At 42.2% G+C, this 25259-nt stretch overlaps 1 protein-coding gene across 11 annotated transcripts in view; it reads left to right on the top strand.

Annotated features, from left to right (window-relative positions):
* Positions 1-25259, top strand: part of NEO1 (neogenin 1) — a 192112-nt gene that overhangs the window by 25403 nt on the left and 141450 nt on the right. Inside the window, exon 1 of one of the 11 annotated variants that reach the window (XM_080607274.1) lies at positions 5698-5812. The exons of the other annotated variants lie outside the window; for them this stretch is intronic. The gene's annotated coding sequence lies outside the window, so the exon portion shown is untranslated. Of the gene's footprint in view, positions 1-5697; positions 5813-25259 lie in introns of those variants that run through there. 11 annotated transcript variants of the gene reach the window in all.

Below are 25259 nucleotides of genomic sequence, written 5' to 3'. Positions count from 1 at the left end.
CCCTAAAATGTAGCATGTTTGCTTACAAAGCTGTTGCAACATGTAGTCCAGTGATGTTCTATGCACAGCTGAAATTTCTTGTGTTCATGAACATAGGTCTGTGAAACCTCAAAGAGGAGGAGAGATGCAGGGGTAGAAGACAATTCTTCTGCTGTTGGTGCTTCAGCTCTCCTGAGATATCAGCAGGTCTGGGGATATGAGAGATGGTTTTTAATCCAGTTTCCTTTGGGTTACTCAGCATCAGAAAAATTGCCTTCCTTCTGTTGTAATGGAGCTTGCAGTGTGTTGAGTTCAGGGTTGTGGAAGTCAAGAACTGATACCCGCGTCTACAGATTGGGAATGGAAAGGTAAGCCTGGTGTCTGCAAATACCCGGACAGTTAGGAAGTTGAGAGAGGCCAGCTTGTGCTAGCCAAGATGATCACTCAGGCACTTGAGGAATTGCTGAATCACAGCAAAGACTCCCTAGGATGTGCTCATCTTGATGTCAGCCAGGCTTTGTGAAAACACTGCTGCTCTCATCCCTGGCGATGCAAGCTGCTGGTCCACGCTGGTTCTAGTGTCCTTACGTGGCTCCTATCTTGGCTGTGTTACAGGCACCAAATGCGTCGGGTACTGTAATGACGGAGCTCAGGCTAGTTGGGCTCTAAGGAAATGGGCAGCAAACTTTTTAAGGACTATTTTTGGTAATTTTTAAGTAGAGAATGCCTGAACGTAAATAGACTTCCCCATCCACTAATGAAAGGATTGGGGTTTAATTTGACTTGGTGTGTTTTCTGGTTATGCTAAATTACTTTGATGTGGCCCTTGAGGTTATGTATTGGAGCTTTTTGCAGCATACTGGCTCCTCGAGCTTCAAGCCTGCACGGACAAATGTTGTAGAAGGTTTTGTTGGGAAAATGTCTGCATGTGTAGGCAATTGGACAAGAAAAGATTTTGATTTATTAAACTGCATGTTAGTCTGGTAAATATTAACTAAATGTACTTTGGGGCAGGGGTCAGGCTTTTGAATAAAAAGACAAATTTCAGCGTAAAGCAAACTTTTAAATGTGGGATCTAGCTGTATTTAAAGAAAAAGCATCTGGCAACATACAGAAAGAGTACCTGCTAAGCGTGATTTATCACAAATCACTATTTTGCTTAAGGTTTGCTGTGTGTTAAGCTCCCACCAGTGCCAGCATTGGTGATTTTATGGGAGATTTTCCATGAGGGTGAAGTAAACTGTGGAAAGTTGCCAAAATTTTTTACCCAAATAGCTTTGGATTTCTACCTGTTTGTGTGAAATGCCCACAGGTAATCCTGCTTCGACAGGCTCTGTGCTATGCTTCTCCTTGACCTGATGGAAAGCCAGTATTTCATACGTCAATAGGACTTATGCAGAGGTACTAATTGTTTTAGTCACTTTTATTTGGAATTAAAGTGCAAAGACTTGCTTGAATAGGGAATATGAATTATTTGCCTGTGACACTTCAACAATTTACCATCCTTCTCGCTGTGTGAGTCCAGTTCAGGTGAGACTAACACAAAGGATGGCTTCATCCTTGCTCTTGTAGGGGTTGCGAAGGGGAAGAGACCCCTTGCTCAGAGCGTGATGATGGAGTGGGCAGTGAAGGAAAGGATAACACAGCTAGAAGAGCAGCTGGAGCTAAGTAATCTCTCTTCACAGCTTTAGGGATTATAACATAAATATGTTTAAACTGGTATTTGTTTAAATGGGTGAGTCGAGTCATAAAGTTGATACTTCTGTTGCCCAACCACAAGTACCAGAACTTTATCTTTGTTCCACCCTTGACAAAAGAAAGGCCTTATTTGTGTAGTAAAATAAAATCAAACACTCTGAACACCTGCTTTGGAAAACAAAAAAAAAGAAAAATAGACTCCTATCTTTTTGCAACAAATCTTTTTGGAAAGGTGCAACTCTCTCAAGATCAGCCTGTGGACGTTGACCACCTGCATCTGTTTTCCACACTGCACAAATTGAGTGATATGTCACAGTATGAAATGTGTGGCAAAATGAAGTGTCAGATTAGAAGAAAGTACTTAGATTCGGTGCTTTCTTGAATTTCAAGGTAGATGCTCACAGTGTTCAAACTCTACCCAATACCATTGAGGAAATCGGGTCACATCCTTAAATACCAGTGGCCTCACTGAGGTTGCGTGATAAACAATGCAGCTAAAACTCAGGGTTATCTGGGAGAGGCTATTTATTTGAACAAAATGTTCTTACAAATAAATTAATTTAGATTGCAGCCAATTAGGTTTCTGTATTTTATTTCATGCAGTTTGATACTCGGGATTGTTAAAACAATTTTTTATGATCTGCTAATTTGAAAACTTGTTTTTTTTTCCCTTCCAAGCCATTTGCAAATTTAATAAGGTCAGTACTTTTTTGCTGTTAGAGTAGTATAAAAATACAGAGAGGACAGTGTGCTTATACATAAATGCTGTCTGTGACTTGCATATCTAATGATATGAATCACAATTCCAACTTTAATGCAAGTGTTGTAATTCATAACCATTTCAGTGGAAGGTGAAGTCTGTCCGCGGAAGAGATGACTGGGTAAAGCTTATAAGAGCTTATATATGGAGGGTGTGTGATGGCTTCATTTGTTGTTTTCTAGAATGATGAATCATAGCGCCCGAGTTGATGGAATAGCATTGCTGCTGTCTGTGTTGGTTGCTTTTTATTTGTTACATTAGGAATCTGCAATCCCCAGGATTTGAAAAGAGCTCACTTGATCAAGATTTTGGCTTATTTTTTTGAAGCCAGTTTAAAGACAATAATATTTGCTCTGATTTCAATTTATTGACTTGTTCCAATAAAAATGTTTATTTTATAAAGCATTTCTTTAAATGGAAGAAAAAAACTGCTGGCACTTAAAACTCTTACATCAAGGTCCTGAAGAATCTTGTCCTTTTTTAGCAGTGCTGTGTATGCATATTGAAAGGGGGGAGAAGCTGGTGTCATAGCAGAAGGGATTTTGGTTCATCTAGCTTGTTGCTATGCCTCTGTGCTACAGAGCTGTATTAATTATTGACAAGACTAGCCTAATCCAAAGTCACTGCAGTCTGAGGCATTAATTTACCGTATAGCATCGTGTGAAGAGAAAAAATAATTTGGTTCTTGTTATACATCTGAACAGTATTTTAGAAGGCAGAAATGTTTGCTGAATGAAATGTTTTCTATAAAACAGGTTAGGGTCGTTGGCTTTCCCCTCTCTCCCTAAAAGAGGAACTCTAGGCTCATTGCTATTTTAAATCCAAATTTACCCACCAGTACAGGATCCCAAATAAATTGGTTAGTCATTTCGTATCTTCATAAGAGTCAGTTCAGAAGTGTTTCACCTGTTATTTTTGACTAGCAGCAGGATATTCCTGTCTTATATCTGGATTTCAGAGTTCCCTTGTTTGAATTATAGTACTTCTTAGCATCCCTATCTGGGATCCCTTAATCCCTACCTGGTAAAAGCTTTTACAAAGGCTATAATGAAAGCATGTTTCAGGTTTTTAATCGGAAATTCATAAAGGATAAGGACAAATATCAGTTAGGGGAAACTGATTTTGGTCTTGGTGACATTTCCATCATGTTCTTTGTTAAATTAGCCTTGTAACATAAAACCAGTAGTTGCTGTAAAGAAGAGAGCTGTGGATGAGGATTGCAGATGCCCACGGAGATTTTATCCTCAGCCCCCAGCCTTGGAGGAGATGGGGTGTGGAGGAGAGGCAGAATGGCTAGGGATGGTGATGTGATGGGACGAGAAGCAATTTCTGGCAGGGGGATTAAAGAGGAGATGAATAGGAGTCAGGAAATGCTGCCGCCTCTCCTCATCCTTGTGATTAGGTGCTGTTCTGTGATCCTGCTTGAGGGTTGGTGAGGCGTTCCTTAAGGCAGGAGGTGGATGTGGCAGGAGGGTGGTTAAAGGGGAGGTGGAAAACGGTTCAGAATTATAATGTCGTCTTGTAATACCTGCTGTGCATAAAGGATCACAGTCCTACTTATCAACAGTTGGAAAGATGCTGGCTTTCTTTATATCAGCTCATTGATCGTTGTCTTCCTCCCACCCTGAAAAATCTGGATTTCAGCATTGTACAGCGTGGTCAGAAAAACGTCCCATGACACCTACATACCTTAAATATCGTTCTGCAGAGGTGGTAACGTTATCCTACAGTTTCTTTGCACATCTTTAACTTCTTGGTGTCCTGGGGGACTTCATAAATATCACTTCCTCCAGCAAAGCTGCTGACATGAAGCAAAAGCCATCAATAAATAATTCATATGCTGTTCATTTTCTATGTTTAGGAATTAATGCAGCTTCACTTAAAAATTCTCTTCCATGGCTGAAGTCAAGTAAAATTGCTAGAATTAAAGCTGCATACTAAGTAACATTTTAATTTTCTCTAAATTATTTTATGTTTTAGAACTAGTGGCTTGAAAAGCAATTAAAAGTTGCAAAAACACTCCCACTTTAATGTTAAATGCTGTAGGTGGGTCCTGTTTAAAAGGTTTTGTGATGTACACAACTGTGTAGGCTGTTTTTTAGAAAGTCACTTAAATAAAGTGCAGTTGTGTACTGTATGTGAGATACAATTAGTGAAACTTCAATGTGTTTGTGAAACAGTATTGTCAAAACAGGTAATTGTGCAGTTACAAGATGTTGGTTTCATTAAAGAAAAAACAAACCACACAAGCTGTACGCCAAAACCTCTCTAAAATCTCAAGCTTGTGGTTTGATTATTTCTGTCACATTTATGTCATGGTATTTTTGAGAATGTTTTCTTTGTAATTTAGAAAAAAAAGTGCGAAATGATATTCCTTTGCTCATTTTATTAATTACCTGAGAGGCAAAGGCATGTATATATATTTTTAATAGGTTAGTAGTTGAGATGTTACTCTTCACGTTGTCTTTGTAGGTTTTGGTTTTTTTTTGTTTTTATTTTAATCTTGGACTGTATTTTTGGACTTGTTATGGGAAATAAGTGCTTTTCTTTAGGGTGTACAGATTCAGTTCATGACAATGTCCAACATTATTCCCCAAACGCTTCATTTCCAGCCCTGGAATGCTGAGAACACACTGTGAAAGCAGAGAATTCAGGTCTTTGAAAAGCTAGAAAAGCTGCTTAAAAGCATCCACCCTTTTGCAGGGACAACTGATGAGAAGCAGTGTTAGTCTTGCTTATGGGAAGGAATAATGAAGTGTTGAGGTTTCCTTTTTAGTTACTAAATAAGCACTTTGCGACGTCTCAATCATCTCAATATCACTTTTATTTTTCAGTGTTACTACGACTTGTCATTGTACTTTGCTTTAAATTATACAAAAGAAAACAGCATCAATATTTAATTGCTGTGAGGGTCCTAAACTGCAGTTGCTATGGCTCTAAAGTATTTTTCCTGTTAGTTTGCCTTGATGTATTTTGCCTTGGGAGCAACATGTAATTCAGTGTAGCTTTTTAAAAACTCTTTCCTTAGTGATTGAGTGTCAGAAAACACAGTCCAAGTGGGTATTAGCGTTTCTTAACTGCATACATTTGTTGGGGTACATAATAGAGCAGAATCTCTTAAGTAGAACTCTGAATTTTTGTGTTTTTTCAACTGTACGGAGTCCAGTAAGCCAGTGTCAGCATTTTGAGACGGATATATTTAGCTGCTGTAGAAATGAAATACGGGAAAATGCAGTCAAGTGTTTTCTTCCGCTGTGCAGTTTTGTAGTGAGATGTGTCAGATCGCGGACCAGGGTAATCACAGGCGGTGCTGACGGCGAGGAGCTCCATCCAGAAGGACCTCGCAGCATCCAGCATGCCAGCAAAAGGCAGCAGGTGAGTGTCAGTATGCGTACTGCTTTGAGGAGAGCTCAGTGCCGGCACGCAGAGCCACGGGTGCCAGTTCTTTCTTGCCATTAGCGCAGTGTGCAGCGGCAGCCAAAAAAGTCGATCAAGTGCAGTGCCTCATTCAGCAGGGAGAGGTACTGAGAATGTCATCAGCTACTCCATAAAACACTGGTGTGGGCAGCTCTAGTCTGCATCTCGGGAAGGAAGTGAGAGGAGGGAAAAGCTCTGAGTAGTTTGGGGAGGAGGAGGCCGAGGCTGGAGAAGGCGGCTGGTGAGTACATGATACTCTTCATCAGACCTTGAAGTGCTACAACTACAATTCACTTGGGAAAACTCACAGGTTGGTTAAAAATGGATTATAGGAGGAACTGTATTGTACAGTGGGGATTTAAATTGTGGAACTTGCTGCCCCAGAACGCGAGGCAGACATCACGTGCGGACAAGGTTAGACTTGTTGATGAGCAACGGGTCAGTGAAGGGACAGCAGAAGTCTGAGCAGCCATTTACCCCCTACAATTCCCATATAACAGCTGTAGGTGCTGGAGGAGAATAAGGAGAATGGACTGTAGAAATGGCCAGGCTTATGTGTATTCGTTAAAAAACATTCTGCTGTTGCCCTTGGTATCTGGGCTGTAGGTCTCACATAGTGTGGTATTATGTTTTCTTAACTAATGTGGAGACAGCTCTAGGAAAAACATCCTTCTTTAACAAAAATTAAACTTCCAGTTGAATGTTGTGTGCGTTTTTCTGCTTTCTATTCTGCTGTTGCTCCTATGTCTCTCTGTTCAGGGAGCTTTGTACCTTGTGAGTTCTGAACTGTTGTGACATGAGGTGCAAGATCTCTGCTGTAAGGAAAAGTTTGTTTTTGGGGAGTATACTGCTATGTGCTAACAGAAAGAGCAGGAGTATCCCTCCCTCAGTGTCATGACTAGGAATGTGAGCTGTCGATATGCTACCAAATCTGCAGTCTTTTTACATTCGGTAGCTGTGAACTAACAGTTACAGGATTTATATATGACTATTTCCTAGCAAACCCGAAACAGCTGTGCCTATACAATGCAGGGTGTTCTGCGATGGCAAATGCATCTTGCGAATCTTGCAGGTTTGAGCAGAAGACCACCCTGCTTGGCCATCCAGTCAAGTGGATAATTATTCATCTCAAAATGTGAAATCCAGAATTAAAGCTTGTGGACAGAGGTAACAAGGAAATACACTCTATCTAACATTTTGACATACACTCTATCTAACATTTTATGGCATCATTCTGTAATAAGTGTGGTTGAGTTGCTTTTTAATTTCCTCAATAAACATTAGGTCCTAGGAGGTCTTCTGGAGAGGTTTTCTATATTGCTTATTTTTGTAGCTTTCTGCCAAAGTCGTCTTGTTTTAAGTTTGGCTTGTGCTGTAGCTGATGGATCTGAATACAGATTTATAGTAAATTTTCACCCATATTATTGGCAGAATTCATGGTTCCTGTTGTATTTGTGTGACAGTCTGACTGTAGAGGGAGATATGGCCCATGCTCATCCACTTGTCCTGGCAGCACTGGAGTGTTGCTCAGGGTGTGAGTTTCCTTAAGTGCTGGCAGAATAACTCCAGTGTCTGAAAGCTAACGTTATAGGGAAGACATGGAACTTCTTTGTTGTGTTTTCATTTAAAATTTTTGAAACCCCTGTGCTATTTGCAAATAAAACAGATTTTCTGCTCTTCTCAAGGTGTCTAAGCTCAGTGCAAAATGGATCAGTGATAACTTCCATCTACAAGAAACGCAAATTTGCTCAGTAAAAGATATATGAGTGAGGTTATTGACAGAATCAAGCGGAGGAGCTGGTGTTGGAGTATGGGATGGCCTGATTGCCAGATACTTGTGTTGAACACCTCTCGCAGGGGACTGACGTGGGTCTGAAATGAAGCTATTTCATCTGAACCTTTCAGGCTTTGAGCTCTGCTTGGTATACAGTGTCTTTAAAAGCATGAGATAAATATCAAGTGATTGGTAGTAATAGTATGGTGGGTTTGAAATAGGGCTTTTAAATCGAGACAAGAGTCAAAAGAAACTTGCTTTCTGGAAGTACCTCGTGTTTGTTAGGCTCCACGCGCAAATGCCTTACAAATTAACTGATTGCTGGGCAGTGCGTTACTGCTCGTGCATGTTTCAGCTGTAAATCACCTGAAGCTTAGGCTGGGCTATTTTCTGAGGAAGAAAACGTCAGTTTGAATGTCAGAGTTACCCATTGCCTAACCTGAGTGAAATACTGCCTCCGTAATGTTTGTGAGGTGTCCTTCATGTCATCTTCAGATAAACCAAGTAATGTGGTGGTAGTGTAATAATGCGTAGGAGTTGCACTTAGAGGCTCGGTTGTGTCCAACAGACCTCTTGTTCAGTGCTAACCGTGAGCTCTTTGGCAGAGTTAGGCATAAAGAGGGTAGGACATGTGGAAGGCACTCAAGTTGTGGAGTTTTAGTGTGGGCTTGTCCTTATTCAGATTTTGCAGAGCTACACCCAAAAATCATGTCCACTTACATGGAAAAATGCTGATGTTTTTCTGGGATAAGTAAACACATCTGGATAGTCTGTCTTTGCTACTGCTGCTTCATAGTTCTCACATTTGTTGCTTTCATTTAAATTTTCTTTAAAGTGCTAATTGAAATAAAAAAACAGACTTTGAACAGTTTTTGTGCTGCATATTGCTGTGCCGCTGTTGAAGAGCTAGTTATTAGGCTTTGGGAAGTTCTTTTCCTGCAAGAACAAAAGAAGGGGAAAGATTGTTTTCTTGGGACTGTAGTGCAAGCCCATCTTTCAGGTATGCAGTTAGCCAAGTTTAGAGGATGGCTCCTCTTCCACGGAAAGAAAGCTTTGTTTTAGAAAAAACTGAAGTCACCGTCATCTAAAATGGATATCTCTGCAAGGGTACCTGGTAAAAGCAGTGCATGATTCCTGAGGACCTTGTGCAAAGCAAGAAGAAACCGGGTCTGGGGCTGCTCCTGCTGGAGTGGGAGGCTGAGGCTGCTGAGCCGGCCGCCCATGAGAGCTGCCAGGCTTGTCAGTAAGCAGAGCTGCAGAGGATGAAAGGGTGAAGGGATTGGTTTTATTGCGTTTGTTCTTCCCTGCTAAATCTCTTTTGCACAACCTCCCCAAAGACTATTGACATTAATAAACTGGCCCTTGCTTTTTATCCCAGTTCTTCGGAGAATTTCATGTTTCCAAGTCTCTCATTTGGTGAGAGAAACTCTGGCTGTGCACGGACAGAGGATACGTGTTCTCGCTTTCCCTGCCTGCCATTACAAAAGTATTAAACATTTATCTTCTATAGGTAAATGGTCCAAAAGAAATTTCAGGGTTTCCACACTGCAACAGTTACAATACCGTGCAGTGATCCAGGTTTGTTTAACTAGAAACCTTTTTTCTTCTGATACATAGCAACTAAATTTCTACCTCATTTTTTTCCAGTGTGGCTTATTGTTCATAATGATGTAATATGACATAGTGTTATGAACAATAAGATTCATTTAAAGATGACGGAGTTCATACCTGTGTGATTGCCAAGGCATTGATCACACACACACAGGTTGTGCTAAAACAAATTCCAGTGAAAAACGTGAATGTTGGCTTGTTGTACATCTGGTTTACATGGGTTTATTCTAAAGCTTTATGTAAGCATTTATATTTTCCTTTTAGTTTGGGCAGTTCTCACATTGATAACTGCTTCTTGAGACTTTAAACCTAGTCGTGGCGCTGCTACATGATTTGCAGCTTCTGGGGAGCTAAACTATACGTATGTTTTTAACGACACCATTTGCTACTTCTCTTGCTGACAAATTTCTGCAGAGGCCGGAAAACATAATTGTTTCATTATTTGTACTTTTGAAACCACAAAGAACAAAAAAACAAAACATAAAACACGTATGGATATGTGTGTATGAGGCTGGTTCATCGTCTTCCTGAACTAAAGCCTGGATTTTTATTTAAAGTCTTTTTCCAGCTGTAATGAATGAGTCACTTCTGTTTATAAGGATTTGGTTGTTTACTCTGACAAACCCTTGATAGGAGACACTCGACAAGATCTCAGTAAATCAATTTGTTCAGGATCTATAAGCATCTCATTAGCATTTATTTGCAATGTTCATTCTAAGCTCAGCTGCAGCTGTTTAACACACTAAATCTCTCAAAGATTTCCAGGATTGTAAGCATATGTTTTGAGATTGTGCTTTAAGTGGAGGAATTCTATGGGCTTTTTTCTCCTTTTCACTGCTGCTGTTAGCAAAGATCTTCCAAATTGAATTGCAGGCTCTGTGTATATAGTCTCTCGCATTTTAACGGCTGAAAATGGGAGAAAATGTTACTGTTGGAATTGCATGGCCGAAACTGTGCTTCATCACGTGAACGTGCTTCTTGATTGCTGCGAGGACAGCATCAGCATTTGAGCTGCGCTTTCTGAAATCATAGTGGGAAGGAATCCTGGTGCTTTATCTCCAGCAGATCCCACATGGGGACGGGTGATGTCATTGTCTTTGGGACTTGCAGCACAACGCATCTAGGATTTGCATGGTGCGGGCCGCAAGTCAGACAATGACGCTTTATTTCAGATTGACTGATGTGCCTTGCAACACAAAAGGAGGCCAAGACTACCTGCAGCTCTTAGTGATTGATTTTCAATACAAATCTCATAATAGTCTATTTTAAAGAAGTGTAGCAGAAAACTAGTCGGATAGTGGCATTTCGAAAGGTAACTAATAGCAAAAGACACAACTCCGGGATTTTTACTAGGGTGAGTTATTCCGGTTTTGATTAAAAACTAGACTGTAGGGCAATGAAAAATGAAAAAAGGAAGCTTTCTCGGAGAGCAACGGAGTAATTCAAGTCTAAAGCACCACAGAGCAGCGCCTGAGAATGTTCTTTAAACGGCAGTTAGTGCACGTATGTTCTTTATTAAAACTTCATTGTGACTTTTGTGAATAGCAGCGTTTGGGAAAGTACAAGCATGTACAAAATGGTTCTTTCTTCACTCCTGCCATGGCAAATGAAAGCGCCTTCCTGACAAAGTCGAAGCTGCTATTTGACACTCACCCATAGTATTCAGGTTCCCCTCACTACTTCTGTGATCCCTGCTATGCTCCCTGGTTCACCTGAATTGAGACAACCCACCTCGCTTTGCAGCACGTGAGGACAACAAAAAGCAGCTCACGAGGCTCAGGGCTCGTTCAGCCCGAGCAGGGGCTGCTGTGCCCCTCTCCGACCCACCCGTGCTTGTGGTCCCCTTTGGCGAGGGACCACGGAGGGTTGGCTGCCCGGCTGCTGTAGGATGTGCTGTAGGATGCTCCTTGCTCTGCCGGTGTAGCCATGGAGACAGACAGATGGGAATCCCGGCGTGCCGTGGGGACCAGACTGACCGTCGGCGCGTGCGTCGGGATGGAGAGCGCTGTTGGACAGGTGTGCCTGTGCGGGACTGGCTGGGCCAACAGGAGCTAGGGGAAGCAGCCAGCTTCTCATCAAATTGCTTTCAAGAAATCCTCTGTTATTTTCTGCAAGATGGGGATCACAGCCTTCCCCTGTAATCAATCCATGAGCTGCTGAAGCCCCTCCTGCAAGTAGTCTGCAATCCAGCAAGCTGTTCCACTATGATTTTATAAGGAAAGGAATTTGTGTGCTTGGAAGTACCATAACTCATTCCAGCTGTGCACTCGTACGTTTTTAGTACCCCGAATATCTTGCTGGAATTGACCTCGCTCGATCAATACTTGAGTGTAAAATCAGTGGTGTATTTTCATCCCAGATCAATAACAGATCAATGTCTTGGGGGGGAGGATTCAAAGTGCCATCTCTGCAAAATATTTCTCTTGGAAAAATCACATTTATGGCTTTATAACCAATTATGCTGAAATAAAAGGTCTAATAAAAAATTTGTGATCTAGAGGCATAATTGCAGGACAAGATCATGAAAGCTGCATCTTAACGTACAGTTGTGGAGTCATAAGGGAAACGCTGCCAATGTACTGAGACTTTGCTAATAGTCCTTTTCCTGCAGAGCAACACTAGAATGCATCCCTGTGTGCACCCAGAGCCTGCCCGTGGTCCTCGGTGCCCTCTGGCATCGCCTGGTGCTAGCCGAGGGCCTGTTTTGTCCATTAGGAAAACCCAGCTCTGGATCCTGACCCTATGCAAAGCTCTCTTCCAAATCTGTGTTCAAGTACCGGTATTCCGGCTTTGCCCTAGTGAGCTCCAGTGCTGCTTCTCCTCTTGTCTCAACTGTCTGTAAAGCTGCATCAGGCACCTAAACCTTTTCCTCAAAATGTTTTACCAGTGTTGTCTTTTGCATCTTAAATTACCAATTTTCTTTTTAAGTCTAGTTCTAACTATGAAAAATTAAGAAGTAGAGTTCCAGCTTACACACAGAGTGACCAAATATAGCTGTAATACTAAGTTGTTAGGAAGGCTAGGAATTTTTTTTGTCTTGACACTGATACCGCAAAGATGAAATGACAAGAATGTGGCTGAAAGGACAGCTTGCTTTGTTCTGAGCTAATTTAAATTAAAACTTGAACGTAGTGTAGTGAATGCGGTGATACTTTAATTGTAGCTGGAGATAATTTCCTTTTTCTTAAGTCCCTTTGACTGTATTGAAAAATCTATCTTCATTTAGCAGCTCCACCTCTCCCATTCTCTCAAGGTTACGGGTGAGCTGAAAGGAGGAGCGGGTGGATCTGGGATGACAAAACCAGCCCTTTTCTGGGGGCTCTGGAAGGTGAGGGGTCTGTGGCGGTTCTTAACAATCCTGTGTGAGCTGCAGTTTAACCTTGACTTGTGTAGTGGGGAGAGAGCTCCCGTTTCCCATCTGATCACTTAATGAAGACTCAATTATAATTTTGGCATAGCATTTAGAGAATGATCTATGAGTTGCATTCAAAATTAATGATATTTAATTTAATCGATGAGATACCCAGGCACCTTAGTCTAATAGTAGTTTTGACCACGTTAATAGAATTTTTTCTACCAGGAACTAAAAGCAAGTTATGCAAACTTAATGAGCTTTTGTTGAAATGTTCTCAGGTTGCTGTTTGGATGTGGATGTCGCATCTGATGTGTTCATAGTTTGGGGACTAAGAACCATCCCACTAGCCTTTAGGCGTTCGGTTTTGGTACAGCCTCTGCAAGAAGGAGCTTGTGATAGTGAGCGCTTCGTACTGCGAGTCTGGGAAGCAGTGCTGCAGGCTTCCTCAGCCATCACACCTCTGGACTCCCAGCCAGGTGGTAAACCTTCAGATGAACTGGGCCTTTCGAGTTTTCTGTATGCACTTGTTGGAGATTTGACTCAGGTCTGTGCAGAAGAAATGCTCAACGCTCACCAGAAGATGTTGTCCTTCTGTGTCGTGTTTTTGTTGTGCTTTATGGCCATTGGACATTGCTTTGTCTTGCTTTTTTCATTCGCCTACCCCAGAGAGGGCTTGAGGGCTTTCGTTAGACAGTGTCCAGTTATGTTTTGTCGTCTTTTTCCACCATACTTTCTATGTAGCCCCAGATTTCCTAAAATCTCTAGATAGTTATAGCTCCCAATGAGATTTTTTTTGATGAAATTCTGTTGACCGATAATTTAGGAGAGTTATTAAAAAAAAAAAAATAGCACTGGTATCCAGGATTGCCTTTTTCTCTGTATAGTTGAACCCAGTTAAACTGGTGAGAAGCCCAAGCTGATTTCCCAGGATGGCACGAGTCTGACAATGCACAAGGAAGCAACACGTTACGGAAGAGGTGCCCTGGGCACTGAATGCGCGGGTATTTGAGATGTCTGCAGTATGTGCAAATAGTAACGCAAGGGTGACCTAGCTTTGGGCACCTGGATTGTTAGGTATTGGTGTATAACATCCTCTTTCATAGCTTCCATGACAAATTTTTAGCCTATGGCCCATCTGGCTGCCCTGGTTGCAATTGCTCCCAGCAGCCGAATCACACTGGGCAGGCTTGTAGGCTTCTGGGGTTGCTTAAGTGCCTGGAGCTCAAATGTTGTAGGAACCGTCCTGGCTTTGGTGTTGGCTTCACAGGCTTGCAGTGTATCCCCGGAGTTCACAAGCTCTTGTCCCAGAGATTTAACGCCCCCAATTTTTCCATCATTTTCAGCTGAAGTAGGGAGGAAAGCTTTGCTGGATTGCTGTGGCTGGATGTACTGGTCTGGGCAGGAGATAGTGTTCAACCTGGAACTGGTAAGGGTGCAGATGTGAATAACTTGTCCCTCCCTTTTTCTCCTCCATGTTTACGAGGATGAAAACCACTCTTAATATATGCAAGCCGTATTTAAAAAAAACAAACAAAACAAAAAAAACAACAAAACAAAAAAGAAAACAAAAAAAAGCTTTGGGAGACAATGTAATAACACTTTAGTCTTGGCAGTAAGAAGAGTGCTGCAAAGAAATCCCATTGAAATAAGGGCACAGCTTCTTTCTGGACTTAATATTCTGTGATTTATATCCCCTCTCGTGCAAGTAAGGTAACAGTACGGTTCTGGGAAGGAGGAACCGTGTAGCATGTGTGCTGGGTGATTCAAAACCAGACACTGCGACAAACAACATTTTGCAGAAACAGCACAGGCTTTGATTTAAAAAAAAAAAAACAAAAAACACAACAGCAAGTTAACATATTCATATGCTTGAGAACATATTTGTATATGCAGATTGGTGCTGTTGTTGAAGTGAATCACCCTGGAGATCCTTCTTCCATAAATGCTTTGTTTTGTAATGGGACCTGTAGCAGCGGATGTTTGTTACAGACCTGATGTAGTGCTTTTACACACTCTTGTCTGGGCATCCTTCACAGGTAAAGGTGACATGAGTGCTTGGCTTTCTTGGAAAGCTATGCTTCGTCCTTTTTATAACCAAAAGGAGGTGTTCAGTAGTTCTGTTTTTTGTTTGTAGGTCTTTTTAAGACCCACTGCGCACATTAATAGACAATTTTCTCATGGAAATATTTCTTTGAAAAAGGGAAATTAGTCTGCAAGAAAAGATTCCTGTTTGTGATAGCCATAATGTACTCTGAATTGATTGAAACGGGGAAAAAATCTTTTATTTTTTAAACTTAAACATAACTTTTGAGTGTTAATAGTAGACTTGCCAGGGACTGTGATCTAATTATTTGATTATACTGTGATTAAGGTGTGTTTGAGTTAGAAAGTTTCTCAGGAGAAGGTTGTGCAGGCTGTTTACATAAAACCCGGAATGGACACGGAGAATGAGACCAAAGGAATTTTTAGCTTTATAATAGTGTCTGACAGTGGTCAGTGGTGGATGCCTAGGCGGGGTAGGTCTGCCCTTCAGCTGAAAATGTCTGTGGTTTTATCTCAGAGGTAGTATTTTGGTGACTGGGAGACTTTACAGCAGAAATTCTTAAAGAATCTGGGAAAAGCTTTGCTTGTAGCATCTTTTGAAACTTGTTTTGTGCTGCGATGCGTGAGCTAACTTATTTCTGCAAGTTGCTTTGTATTTTAATGCCGTTCTATCAGCATGTATTATTTAAAATAGAAAGCTTGTTGCAGCAGGCAGCAACTGTGATGCAAATGTGAAGGATATGCTAAAAACCTTACCTTAATGCTAGCTGGAGTCCTAATGCAGAGGAAAAAACTACGCCTGGTGACACATAGCAGGTCACAGCAGAAAGGGAATGAGAGACTGGGGTTGAAGGGTGGTGGTGGAGATCCTCGTGTTCCCTGTGTCCTGTGGTGCTGGATTTGGAGTGGATTTGCAGTTGTAGGGTGGTGATGGCTCACCCTGTGCTTGGGTTGTGCTAAGTGGCTGTAGCTGATGGGTAAGTGGCCACAAACACCCAACCCGGTTTACACAGCAGAGGAACGGGTTAACTTCTGCAGTTTGGAGCTCAGCTGGAGTCAGGAACTGATGTAAAGAGGCGCCTGGGGACACTGAAGGTGGTTAGCACCTCTGCGTTGAGGTTGAAGCCTTCGCTGACTCCCCTGGTCGTTGAACTTGTGTCCTTTGGTCTCAGTGGCAAAGCAGTGTGCTCAACAGCATTGTCAGCCTAAGCAAAACTGTAATTACTATCAGCGAGCTCAGCAGTCAGGAAAGGGTCTTGGGATTCGGTGAGGTTATGGTACAGCGATCATTTTCCACCAGGAAAGCGTAACTTTTTTCCAAGAGGTTTTACAGAATCCTACATTGTGGGATGAGTGGAAGGCATACTCTGGAGAGTGGCGTGCTGCTAGGAGGCAGGTCTGCTCCTCCTGTTGCCCATCCGAACACGTCCCAGCTCTGATTTTCAGAGCATATTGGTGTATTGCATCTTCCTCCTTGCTTCTAAGCATGGTCACAAATGGGTCAGGCACACTGCATAGCTTCCATTACTGGATTCCTCAGAAAACATCTTTTCTAATGCTGCCATTGCTGTGGCTTTGCTTGTGCTGCTGCTTGGGATTTCTGTGGTTTCAATGTGAAGGTATTTAACCGTTTTGTGGTGTGTCAGAAACAATGTAGTGGAAACCAAGGTTGGGGGCATCTCTCTCACAATGCTTTGGATGCAGGTACCCTTCTTGCTTGTTTGCCTTCTGTTGATGCTTATCCTTGGAGGTGCTTCCAGCTTGGCTGGCCAGATCTGTGCACAGCCTGATCTAAACTGGCCTGCTTGGAGCAGGTGTCTGGCTGAGACAATCTCCAGAAGTCCCCACCAAAATTATTCCATCGTTCTGAGATGTGACTCCTTCAGCTGCAGCATATGAAAAGAGGTTTGGAGCTGTACCCAAACTGTGTTTGGGGAAATGTTATCAGCTGAAGCTTTATTTCAGACAGTAAGTAGTCAGCTAGTTGGATTCCCCTGTCCAGGCAGGTTGAAGAGCTTGTTGTCATATGAAGGTAAATGTTTGTCTTGCGAGAGCACTTGAAACCTGGCTGCAGTCCATGAATCGGAAGAAATGTTAAGTATAAATACTTGGTGTGTCTGTCTTTGCTTAAAAAGTTCTGTTCAGCAGCTCGTACTTGAGCTCGCCCTAGTCAGGTGAGCTTTCGCATCCCCAGATCAAGAAGGCACAGCCAAAGCAAAAGGGTGCTATCAACACAGTCTGCGCAGGTTTTTCTTAGCCATCTGTTACACATCTGAAACGTGCAGTTGTCAGTGCTGGAAATGGGTATTGCTCTGCTTCTGTGGAGTTGTTCCTTCTGGGGTTTTGTTGCCATAATTGATCAAATTAAACGGAGTCAGGCCTGTTTATTTAACAACTTAAACGTAAAGCCATGTCAGCTGAGTACTGTCCTCCAATGTGATATGCAGAGGTCAGATCTGAGTCTTGTTTTGATTTTATTTGAGCTAAAAATTCTGCTTTGTGTTGAGCATCCTGACCTGGAGTACTAGCCAGGCAGGTAGCTGTCAGAGCGTGGCGTGCAGTCTGTGCGTGCCAATTCAACGCAGAGAGGGATATCGGGACCGGAGCCCAGTTTGTCAACGTGAAAGACTTGATTAAGCTGGAATGGGCTTGCTTGGAGCTTTCTTGTTTAGCCCAAAGCAGTCCTGGGGGGGCCTGAACAGGAGCCTGCAGTACCTGCATGCAGCTCCGTGATCCTGCCCGCCGTCTGGGGGTCTTTGCTGACGGGTCGTCTGTGTTGCCTCTGCTGGTTTTCTTCTTTTTTTTTTTTTTTAATGGACCAGAAGGAATACAGCTAAAAGGAGCCATCTCTCAGGTGAGCTGAAGGGAGAAATTGTGCGCTAACCCCCTCTGGCACTCTTTAGTCAAATTATTGTTTAGGAGGTTTTAAATATTTAGAGGGAGAGTTGAGAACTTTCACTGTTAGGGGGGAATTGGGGGAGGGAAAAAAGGAATATAAGCCAATTCCTTCTAATGGTGACCTAGGAACTTGTTTTTCTTAAATATTTCTGACTAAGTAATCAGGTCATGTCCGTATGTGTAATTTGGTATGGTAATTTGTTTAATATATGCAATATTAGTATTTCCATTTTTATGTAAGTTTTTAAACATATTTGCTTTCCCACTTTGATGGAATAATCTTTATTATAAATGAACACATCCATTTTTCCTTACATATCTATCTAACATTTGCAAAGCTAATACTTGCAAATATTTTTGCTAATATGTTTGCAAAGCTACAGTTAGGCTTTTTATTTTACTCTGACAAAAACTGTGCCAATCAAAGCTACAGTGCTTCATGGGAATTTAGGAGGTTAAGTGAGTAAACAAGCTAGATGAAAGCTTTTGTTTGTCTTTAGAAAATGAAACAGGAAGCTGTTTCATTAATACACTTTCAGAAGAGACAAGAATCTGTACAAAGCTTTTAAAACTGGCCTTTCACTTCATTTTACTGTACTTTCAACTGAGATCAAATAAGGAAAATGACGGCAGTTAGACATGCTCCATTAGCATCACATGCTTTCTGTTCTCAAGTAAAGCTCTGTGTACAACTCCGCTGCTTTTCGGGAAGGTGCAAGAATGCTGCTGTTTGCCCGTGTGCTTTGTCTCCCCTTTCCTTGGCAGATAAGTGCAGTTAACGCTACACCAGCCACTCCTCCGAGAAAGAAGTCAAGAATTGGGAGTGAAAATGAGGCCTTGGGCTATTTGTCTTGTTTTTTTTCACTTCTAAAGTGCTCGGTAACGGCTTAGTAGGAATCCGTTATGGAAAAATATCATTTGGATTAAATAACACAGCTGCAAAGTTGTAATAAAGGATTTGTGCAATTAGGTTTGTTCAGGGATCTTGTTTGAATACAATATGTCGTTAAAAGACTGCATTTGCCTTCGTGACGTATAGCTGTTTGATTTCATATATGAAAAAGCAATAAACAATGATCCGGTAATTTCCTCTACTCCTTGTATGTTCAGTGCACTTGCAATTATTAAGTAGCAGTCAATAAGACTTGAGGACTTTTTTTTTTTATGATTCCAGACCACATTTATGCATTTCGTGGCAGAAGGTCAGTAAGGCTTGCAAATATGTGTCAGGTTCTGGCTGAAGAGGTCTGAAGCGAGGTTAGTTTGCAGTGGCAAAGCTTCTGCTGTTCCTGGGCCAGCAAGTTTGATGTGTGGATGTGGTCCAGAGGCGCTGGTGCAAAGCTGAACCTGAGTGTGCTGCAGAATTGTGCTGTGGGCGGGTGTTCCCTGCTGCCAGGGCACTGCTGGCCTGGCTAAAGCCTTCTGCCGGACTTCAGGCATGATGAAATTCTCTAACTGCTATTGATCCTGACACGGCCAAATTGTCTAAAAGACATTGAATATTTCCAGGATCAATGTGCACAACTCACAGCAGAGAGGTGAAAAAAAGAAGTTGTAAAGTTGTAAAGCTGATGTATTGTTCAGGTGACACACAAGGAGGGTTTTGTCTGCTGCTTGGAGTTAACAACTCCTCAAAGCTACATTTTTAACAGTGATGTGTATAAGTTACCAGTTAAACTATTTTTCTGATGGATGCCAGTCTGTGATGTAGGTGAGTCTTGTGTTTTCCTGTACTCCTGGCTGTGGTTGAAATGTTGTTTGTTTGTCGCTAGTTATCTTCTGGTTTTAGTAGTGGAGCTGATCTGGATATTGGGCTTTAATCTCTGCATCTTCATTATATCTACATTATAACCCGTTCTAGATCTTCTAAGCTTTCCTGAAATGCGGTTCAATCATGTTGTTTTTGTAAGTTATTTCCTATTTTTTTTCCATAGGCAATGCATCAGTGGTGCTACTAAGGTGGTTAATGGTTTTGATCAGTTACTTTTAAATGCTTGTCTTGAAAAGCAGAGGTTTGAAAAATACTCATTATGGAGAACAGTGGTGGGTACACATCACTGTATATGGTGTGTGTTTATATATGGCTATGTACTGTATGCTCTGTGTGTGCGTAAATATAAGTAAAAGATATGGAGTATGTGACTTGATGTCACTTAGAATTCACTGAGGTGGTTTATGCAGGCTTCTAAATGTTTACTGCTTTATTATACTGTCAATGTCCAGCTTCAGGAGATCACTGCCAAAGTCCGTATCACCAAGCAGAAATTCATGTTCAAGCGGTGCTGCAGCAGCACCCCTATAACCGTATAGTGACTTCTGTGAAGTATCCGTGTAAGGGGCGGTGTGGCTGCTTACCACATGTGGCTGTTTTCTGGTCTCACTCCAGTGTTCCTGCTGAGCAGTGAAGTAATACAAAGCCCAAGCAGAATCTCGTATTGAGAAGCACTACAACACCTTACTGCATGGTCTAGATATAAGTCCTAATGCCATTTTCTCTCTTCTCCTTGCTGCCGTGTGCTCTGAGCGCTTTTGGGCAGCGGCGTCCCACCTGCGTGGCTGCTGCAGGACGTGGCTCCGCACTCACCATGTGGATGGGAGAGACATCGTTAAGAATTAGCAGTGATTTAAATAGTTTCCAAGGGGTCAAAGCCGTGCAAATTTCTGCTCTTCTATTTGTCTAGCGTAAAGCACCTTGCTTATTCGTCTGTCATCGGTTGGTGTTGAGAGTGCGATTTATTTTATTTTTTTTGCTCTTGCTAGGGAAATGACTTCGGTTCTAATTACTGCCGCTTTTCCTTGGTGACTGTCAGATGCTCTACCCCAAGGCATTTGTCTGCCTCAGTTATTAAAATGCTGGTAGGGTCTCCAAATATGAGCAGGCTAACCCTCAATGTAAAAACAAACACGAAGAGATGGATGGGGAGGTAAAAACACAGGACTGGAGAGTGCACAGCGTGTGCTGAGTGCTTGCCTGACGTTCAGTCCGGGTGGTGCTCTGATCCTGTCCATGTACTGATTATTTGGGGCTTTTTGTCTTAACGTTGATATTTTTCTGTTGCTAAAATGACTTTAAAACATTAAGCATTCAGAGGTATGTGCAGAGCATAAATTATTCTCTAAGTGTACATATCTAGGCTGAAAGACGGATACTTCTTTCCCACTGGGGACATCTTTGCAGGGTCTGGAGAAGCTAACTCGTGGACCCTGCATTTCAGAGGAGCTGCCCTTACTTGTATCATGCTGCCAGTTGGGGGCTATTTTTTTTTATCCTGGTTGGTTGGTCGGACCCTTCTCCACGTTTCATCTCACTTGTTTCCTCTGGCTGCCCGGGTCAGTTTGGAGGTGCCAGCAGTGCTTGCTGGTGGTTTCTTATTTTCCGAGGGCTGTTGAGCTGAAGAGCAAAACCCGCTTCTGACTGCCAAAGTCCCTCGCTCACAAGTGTGAGATGCTCAAAGGGTAAATCGGGGACACTTTGATACGTTTACTCTGTTCTGAGGTGCTGCCTGGCATCTGTCTCAACTGTGCTGTGACAAGGCGCTGTGTGAAAGGGATTCTCTTTGCTCAGATCGGATGTGACTGTTCCTCTGTTTCCAGGTCCCCTTAGATAATTCTTGCTTGATCTAACATTAAAGGTATTTGTTAAGGGTTTTTTTCCTCTCATGAAGTATGCCAGAGGTCTTCCTTTCTAAAGAGACACTGGAAATGATGTTCAGTAGCTTTCAGTTCGGTTCTTGCTTGCGTCTTTATTGTTCAACCCTTTTTTGACTTTAAACTTCCCACAGAAATCAGGCTCTTTTCTTCCTCATACATCTTCCTGTGTGCTGTTCTTGACTGTTGTCTGTCATGGGAGGGCTCCTGACTTCGTAGCAGCGTTCCCCTTTGCCCTTCACTCCTCTGCACACGTGCTTTGTGATCGCGTAATCGCTCTGAAGCGGTGAATTGGATAGGTGGGCTGGAGGACGTCCACGGCATGCAGGAATATCATTCACTGAAGTGCAGCTCTTGTGCATCTTTAAATGAATTTGCTGCATCGAATACGGTCTCTTGGGTGACCCATAGCCTCGTTGGCTTCTGAGAAACAGAACTATTACTTTACCCTTCATGCAGCATTCTTGGATGCTGCAGCGTGTTTACTGCTCAGAAAATATTTAAGTAATTGGTTTCAGCAAATAATTCTCTTGTGATGTGTGGGGGATTTTTTCCAGTATTTACATTCTAAACCAGTTTTGAAGTACCAGTCTGGTGGAAAAAAACAACTGAGGCAGGGAGTCTGCTGCCTGATCAGCTGGGTGTGCTTTGCACACCAGCAGGGTAGTCTGCGGTGGCGGGCAGGTCTGAGGCTGCTGGGGGTTTCACCAAAGCGAGGTGGTAAGGAGGGGTAAGACAGAGGAATTAATGCTAATTTTTAGCATCTTGCCTGTATTGAGAGCAGTATGTATTTGGAGTCTTTCAAGACTTCATTTTCTATTTTTAACCTCTTGAAAGGGCCACTGTTTGCTTTCAGTATGGCATGTATCTGAAGAGAGGAATAGTGTCCCTGAGTGCCCAAAGACTGGAACTCGAGGCAGGGAAATCCATTTCTCCAGCAGGAAAAATGGAAATTCCTCCTTACCTGCTGTAACAAATGTGGCATTGTCGATAGCTAACATGTGGTAGCTATTTCTGTGGAAAAGTCAAAGTACTATTGTTCTCAATGATGAACAGAAATAAATGTTCTCTTTGTAGGTGTCTTTACAGTGCCCTCTAGTAAGTTTTTCTAGAAATGCTAGAAAGATCTCAGACCAGTTTGGTAAAGTAATGAAAATGTGTTGCTGGAAGAGTTGAGGTAGGAGGAAGAAAATTGCAGGGGAATAAAAGCCCCACAAAGCATTCCAAAATGGGCTGGAATAGGGGAAAAAAATCTGGCATATTGTTAATTTCGTAGGAAAGGTAATCAGTCTGGCTTATTTTGACAGATGAGAATAAAGAGAAATTTGACAATGGGTGAAGGCCTTGTTGGGGGTAGAGTGCACGTGGCGTTTCGTGCTGTGTGCTGCACTGACGGCAGTCATCGCCCTGAAAGTGTTTTGGTCTGCTGTGAGATCACGCCTTGAGCAGCTAATCCCAGGGCTGCAATTGAGGTAACTTCTGTCCCTGGTGTTGAAGTCAAAAGGATTTTTACCTGATTGTCGTGCTAGCTTATTTCTGTCACTATAACAATAGAAAGGGGATATCTTATGTCTTTTGTATCAAGTAAAACACAGTACCATTTTAATGTCCTGTGCAAGCCTAGAAGGGATATGTCAGGTGAGGGGATAAGCTGTTGGAATGAAGACTGGTAGTTTTCTGAAATGAGAGAAATGGCTTTGGTAATTCCATCTAAAAAAAAAAATCATCTAAACTCTGCCTGTGAAATGATTATGAAAATGAAATTCTACTCTTAGGATATTCAGAGTAGTTCTTTTACTGGCTTGAAGAAAAAAATGGATGTATGGCATTAAATGGTCTGACTTGCTTTTCCTTGGGTGATTATAAAAGCAAAATCTCTTTGAAAGGACGCTCCTTTCACAACAGGAGGGACGTGTGGGACACAGCTCCTAGATGTGAATCCTAGCAAGCCCAAGGATTGTTTTTAAGCAGCCTGAAAGAAACCCAGATTTCTGTTCTGAGCAGTTGTAAAGCGTTCTTCCTCATTGCACACCAGGAATAGTAAGTGCAGCAGAGCTTGCTTCTGAAGCAGGGCTGGCTGACGCTTTTCTGGCTCTGAGGGTAGGTTTAGGTCAGATTAGCAGACCCTTGCCAGGAGGTAACTTGGTGGCAGCACAACCATGGACTGGAGATCTCCTTGGTTGTTTTTTTTTTCTTTTTTTTTTTCTGGACATCCGGATAGAGCTGCAGCACCCCAGTAAAGGGGCATAAGGCTTGTGAACAAGCACTGCCACGCTGAGCCACTGGCTGTTTGTGGGAGCTGGGGTCACTGGACTTGCGGCAACTAAACCCAGCAACACTCTAGGTAGGAAAGTTGCTTCCGTGTGTTCAAAATTTGGTTAAATAACAATTTCTGACTCCCTCGAGGTGGTAGAAAGGCCAGGCAAATGGCCCCAGCCATAAATACGTCTCCTAAGATGTTTGCTATTTGAAATTAGAATCTGTGTTTGGATTTTGCTGTTGATCATTATCTTGTTTTCCTTCCTATTATTTAATAATATATGAGGAGATGGTATCACTTACAGTAGGAGTGGTTAGACTAAATGCATGGCCGCGTACTTTGCAGTGCTTTACTGCAGGCACGCTGTTTGGACGCTTTGTTCTCAATGCTATTTCCGCATACATTTTTTAATGGGCCGTATTTATTTATTTTTTGCTGTGTTTTATAATTTCCTGCTTGAGATCTTTAAGTAAGGTCGATTAAGATTAAACCGATAATTTGTTATTGAGAGAAAGATAACTGGAAGTATAGACAAAGCTGGAAAAGCATCTTTGCATAGTGTAGCATAGTGTAGTATGCTTTTCTTGAATTAATTCTTTGTTTATTGACAATGCTTCCTGAAGGGCGAGTACACTCCTGCCTATGCTGAAGACAAAGCCTTGAAACAAGTTATTTCTTTTTCCGTTGTACAGATTTGTGTTACGATGATGAATACCTTGACTTTTGTGTTCTTATTAGTACGTGGTGTCGAAAACCTGCTCAGCTCTGCAGCTGAAGCCATTATAGAATGACATGCAGAAATGTGTAGCTTTTTCTCCATGTTGTATTTCTAGATGGATGCCTTTTGAAAAACGCGGGAGCTAGAAGCAGAGCAGAGTTCTGTCTAACTGAAAGCAAATACCTCTCCACATTGGTGACAGCCTTTTGGTATGAAGACAGGCATTGTTTGCGATGACCTGTAATTTCTCAAAACTTAATATTGAGAAGATGGGCTGAGAGTACAATTTTTGTTACGGTAGCCCAGGCAGTTAGTGTTCACTCAGTATTGTCTGCTCGGTGTGTATTGTGAGAAGGCACCTGTGTGCAGCATGGACAACCAAGAAAAGGGGGACAAGGGTCCTCCTGAAGGGGGAAAGGGTTCTTGGACATGCTGTTTCTTGTATCCCGCAGAAAAGGATCCGTCTACCTTACGGACCTGGGAACGTAGCCCCTTCCCATGCAGGCTGCAGCAAATCCGAGCCACCACGTCGTTCTTCAGTCATCGTTGCTAGCCCGCAGCGCTTAATGATGTTGGGGCGCTGATGAGTTACTCGCTTTGATGAATATCTTTGTTATAGTGTATTAAATCATTAAAAGAGGAAATCTGCTTGTACTGAAGGAGAAAGGAATCTAGTAAGTCTGGGGAAGTCTAGATTTATACGTGGCATTACTTATTTTATAATGTTACATCATTTGCTCTCCTAGGTTCCACTGTCAGCCTTCCTTTGAAATTATTAAAGCACCAGCACGATTTATATTGTTCATCTGCCATCATGGCTAGCTCTTGTACTTTTCATTTTTTTCTTGACGCTTAAGTGCAATATCACTTTTGTCTCATAATTTATGGATTGCAGAGTCTTTGCGAAGAAAGCAATGAAATGGAGTTTAGAGAATGCAGTTTGGAGAACTTGTTCTTGGTTTCTCAGTAGGAGTGAACTTCTGAACCGCTGTGCATGTGATTGGGGGTTGGAGGTACCATAAAAAGATAATCACAAGAAGTCATTGGTTGGCTGATGTATATTGGCACTGCATGCGATTTAATTTGGTCAGGTGGTCT

This window comes from Anser brachyrhynchus (assembly GCF_964034855.1).
Source record: "Anser brachyrhynchus genome assembly, chromosome: 11".
Taxonomy (NCBI): Eukaryota; Metazoa; Chordata; class Aves; order Anseriformes; family Anatidae; genus Anser; species Anser brachyrhynchus.
Note: the sequence above shows the minus strand (reverse complement) of the source record. Positions and strands in the feature narration are given on the sequence as shown.